The sequence below is a fragment of the Crocuta crocuta genome, unplaced genomic scaffold, assembly GCF_008692635.1.
Source record: "Crocuta crocuta isolate KB4526 unplaced genomic scaffold, BGI_CrCroc_1.0 scaffold229, whole genome shotgun sequence".
NCBI classification, from domain to species: domain Eukaryota; kingdom Metazoa; phylum Chordata; class Mammalia; order Carnivora; family Hyaenidae; genus Crocuta; species Crocuta crocuta.
The window spans coordinates 3,858,792-3,863,774 of NW_027536464.1; positions in this window are offsets into that span (position 1 = coordinate 3,858,792).

Genomic DNA, 4,983 nt, shown 5'->3' on the forward strand with positions numbered 1-4,983 from the left:
GGTTGGAGCCCTGCATCAGGCTCTGTGCTGACAGCTCAGAGCCTGGAGCCTGCTTCAGATTCTGTGTCTCCCTCTCTCTCTGACCCTCCCTCCCTCATTCTCTCTCTCTCCGTCTCTCTCTCTAAAATAAATAAACATTAAGAAAAAGTGGAAGAAGGAGGAGAGGGAGAGGGAGGAGAAGGAGGAGTGGGGGAGGGAGAAGAAGAAGAAGAAGAAGAAGAAGAAGACGACGACAATGACAAGGAAGAAGAAATGGAAGAAGAAGAAGAAATTAGAAGCAAAAGACAGGCACAAAAATGTTCATAGCAACACTATTCCCAAAAGCCGCAAACAGGAAAGAATCCAAATGCCTGTCAATAGCAGGATTGATAAATAGTGTATCTTCACCTGGTGGAACACTATCCAGCGAGGAGAAGGAGCTATCTAAAAGCAAATGCAAGAATATGGATGAAATTCACAACCATAATGTTAAGCAAAAGAAGTGAGGCACAAAATAACCTGTATGATGTGCTGACATATAAGAAGCTCTGAAACAGGAAAATCTATGTTGTTAGAAGTCAGAATAGCGAATAACCCTCAGGAGGACTTAGTGATGGGAAGGGGGCAGGGGGAGAGACTTCTGGATGCTGGTGATACTCCATTGTTGGCTGAGTGCTGGGTCATGGGTAAGTGGGTGTATTCAGTGTGGGAAAAGTTCGTGCGCTTTTCTGTATTTATGAAACACTTCATGTTTATAAATACTAAACTGAAACAGAGGAGTGCCTGATGAAGCCTTACTAGCTACCACTTCTGTAAAACGAAGGGGTCAAGTTCACACACACCTCTGCTTCATTCCAGCCCATTTCCAACCCATCTCCATCTCTTGTCCCTTCTCTGCCTGAATCAGTCTCACCCTCACCCCCAATCCCTCCCCATGGCCAGCCACTTCTCTAACCTAAACCACCACAATCTCTCACCCAGATGACTAGGGGGACCCACCTCCCCCAGGCAGGTCTCCTGACTGCCCCTCCCTGCTTCCAATCAGTATTCACACTGCGTGGAAGGCAGGGTCCATGGGGAGCCAGGAGCAGCCAGAAAAAGCCTCTGTCCACTTCTATGAGGGCTCACACCTCTTCATCTCAGAACCTTCAAGTATGCTGTTCCCATTGCTTAGAATCTTCTCTTCCCTGCCTTCTGCTTGCTCTTGGTCTCCTTGCTTAACTACCATTTCCTCCACCTTCCCAATCTAAATCTGATCCCTCTATTAGCTCCCATTAAATCCTTATTTCTCTTCCATGGCTCTGTTTCCAGTAATGTTTGCACTCTGTTCTGTCTGTCCCGCTGTATTGACACCACCCCTGAAGGCAAGAACGGGGACTACCTGATTTCCTGCTCTCTCCCCAGCTCCCAGTTCAATGCCTGGCTTCTAGCTGGTGCTCAAAAATGCTTGTGGACCAAGAGACTAAATCTGAATTGTTCCCACCAAAAAAGAAAAAAAAAAAAGATAATGACGTGACTCGGTAGAAGTGTTGGTAGAAGTGTTAGCTGACGCTGAAGTGGCATTTGTGTGGCAATATGCAAATGAATCAAACCAACCCTCCATACATCTTAAACTTATACAATGTTATTTGTCAATTATATCTCAATAAAAATACATTTTTTAAAGTACACTAACGTACAATGAAATAAACTCTATTAAAAGTTAAGGTAATCAATACCCTAAAAATCCTCGCCAAAACCCCTCTTGTTGAATAAATGAACAGCCAGGCCATTGCAGGCAGCCTTTGGGGAAGGCAAAGTTGCCTCTGGGAACAAAACTTCCGCTTGCTGGGGGTCAGGACACCTGGGTTGTGGTCCTGATTTGTCCACCCACTTTTTTTGTGGCCTTGGGCAAGTCATTTCTCCTCTCTGGGCCTCAGCGGGCTTTTTAGTGAAATGCAGGGGTTTACCTTACAAGGACCATAGATGGGCTCGAAGGGGTATATGATGTGCGTGTGCACGCGTATGTACACATGCCTATGCACGTTTTCCTAGTAAGAACAGCCATGGCTTTTATCAGATTCTTAAAGGAATCTGTGGCCTCAAAAAGTTCAGATCCACTAACCAAGATCCTTTTCAGCTTGGGGCAGTGGGGGCAGGGGGGCAGCTATGATTATATATAACTAGAGAGAAAGAGGAAGTAATCCAACCCACAGGAGCCGGAGTTAAAGAACTCCCATCAGGGGTGAGGACCGCACAACAAGAACACAGGGGAGGCTGTAGGCTTGGCCTCCTGGGGAACTCCTAAACTCAGCAGGGCTCTGGGCAACTGGGCAAAAGCCAGACCAACTGACCTTAGGGGCTGGTTTTTTGAGAGAGGAGGCCGAAACAATCCAGAGTCTCCTCTCTCTGCTCCTGCCGCCATCTGACAAGCGCCCACTTGTCTTGGGATACAGCAGAAAGCGAGGAGGCGAGGCTGGCACCTGGAGATGCCCTCCAGGCCCCTTGGCACCCAGGTCAGAGAAGGTTTGGCGGGAACACTCAGGAGGGGTGCCAAACCCCACCTTCCCTTCTCCCGAGGCTGGCAGGCTCACATGTGGAACCCAAGGAGAGCTTAGAGCTCAGGGCAATCGTGGGACCCTCAGGAGGCCGCCTAAGGGGTGCAGGGCCTACACTTCCAGGCTCCAAAACCCCAGGGCTAGGGCTCCGAGGCCTGGGAACCAAAGTGGGCAGGTGTCCCCAGAGCAAAGAGGAGGAGCAGGCCACAAATCCGGGAGGGAGGAGGAGAATGCTGTGGACAGTGGGGACTGGGGGGCAAAGCAGGATGCCAGAGGGAGGGCGGTGTGGTCTGAGCAGAGGACAGCCTGCTCAGGGGAAGGAGTTGGGGGCAGCATGCAGCGGGGGAGAGGGCAATATGGCTTGGGTGGGAGGTGGTCACCCAGAGGGGAGAGGGGGGGAGCAACGCTGTGGGTGGAGGAAGTGATAGCAGCCTGTGGCCCAGGAGAGAAGCTTAGGATACATACTGGAGGGGGGCAGGGTGAACACGGTCAGTGGCAGCACTGGTGGCACGGCAGTGGCAGGGCTGTCAGTGGGAGTGCCCTGGCTGGGAGCCCAGATGCCTGAGTAACTTCTAAGCCCTGACTCTGGAGGGGAGCTCAGAGCCCAAGAGATGTTTATCCACAGCAAGAACGTGGTAAACGCCTCCTCTAGTGAAGCACAGGCAGCCTGGCTGTTCTCTCCTGGGTCACTGGTCCTTTGAGAGTTGCAGTATAAATGGAGGGGNAGCCAGCAACAGCTGGAGCCAGGGCTAGGGAAGCAGGGGACAGGGGCTGGGACTCGATGGAGTTTCATCCTGCAGATAAAGAACGGGGTGAGTCATGGGCAAGCGCCAGGCACTCTCAAGAGGCCGCTCAGAAACCAGCTCATCCGAATGCAGACAGACACTTGTCCCCATCTCTGTCCCTGTGGCTGCCACACACCCACGCACTCACTCCCTTCCCCCTCTTTCTCCTTGATCACCCACCTCCAGTGCCCCTGGCTTCTTCCTCCTTCTCAGCACTGACTGCCTGTCCCTGTCCCTGCCCACCCTCAGGTGGCCCACCAGGCAGCCACCCCACAGCTGTCTGCATTCCAAGTGCAGACTGGAGGGAGACAGGGGGAGTCAAGAGAAACTACCAACAGAGAAAGTAAAGTCCAGAAGGGTCTGAGATAGAACACATAAGGAAGGGGCACTGTGAACTCACTTCTCTCAGAAACCTTTGAGGACAGGGGAGGGTTCATGAGGCTCTGAGGCAGAGGAGGGGTCCTGATGACCTCGAGAAGGGCCCGACTGTCCACGAGTTGTGCCGTGTCATTTCCACTCTCCAGACCCTCTGCCCTTTGCCAGGACTGAGAAGCAATAGTATGAGATGCCCAACTGACACACTGAGGCCTCAGGGCACTAAGCCAGGCTCAGATTCCCAGCAGAACCACACCTGGGCCACCAGCCACGACAAGGGCTAGGGCAGCACTATGCCCCACCAAGCCTGTTCCTCACCGTGATGGGTCATCACGGGGACCACCTGGGTGAGGGCCTGGGGAAGACAGAGAGTTCAGTCAGTAAGTGCAGCTCCATGCCTTGCACTGTGGAGCAGAACCGAATATGCTATCATCTTGCCTTGGAGGGGCATCGGGTCAAGTGGGACACAAGAGCCACCAGCAAATGCGCGTGCGCGCGCGCGCACACACAGACACACACAGACACAAACACACACACACACCCTGGGCTTCACTGGCTGCCCCAGTGAAGGGCAAGAAGGGCTGGGACATGGCCCCAGGGTACAGTTTATGTTGCCCAAACACAGCGTGCCCCAGGTGGAAGGAGATAAGACACCAGCATAACCCAAACCCTGCACGGAAAACAAATCTTAGGAGGCTGCAACCTTCCCCAAACAGGGAGGTAGGCTGGGATTAAGTGGGCAGCCTAGAGCAGGGGTATCTATCCCTAGTGACCCCCAATACCTCCTTGTCCTCCTCTTCCTCCTTGGAGCAATCTAGTGTCCACACCTACACAAGCCTGGTGGCTCCCAGACAGATGCCGCATCGGGAACAAACACCTGCTGGACACCAGCCTAGCCCCACCCCTCTGGGTCAGCGGCCCACTTCCGCGGCTCCAAGACTTACCGGAAACAGAGAATGCAGGGGTGAGGGTCCAGGTATCATCTTCAGGTCAGTCCTTGCTCTGGTGGGGCCTTCCCTAGTTCAGAAGACCCCCTCCCTCCTGCCTACAGAAGTCGGGGACAACAGCCACAGCTACCCTGGGACACAGTCAACTCTGGACCGGCTCAGGGGAAATTAAACTCTTTCGGTGCCTTTCCCCAGCGCTCCCAGCCCTGCCCAATTTGGGTGGCTCCTAAACCGCACCTCAACCATTTGCCCTTTTAAAGGGTCAGGTCCCACATCCGCCTCCTCCCAAGGACATAACTGGCCCAGGAGAGACCTCAGGCCGGCTCGCGGCCCCCTTCACCCGGTCCCGGCGCGACCGGC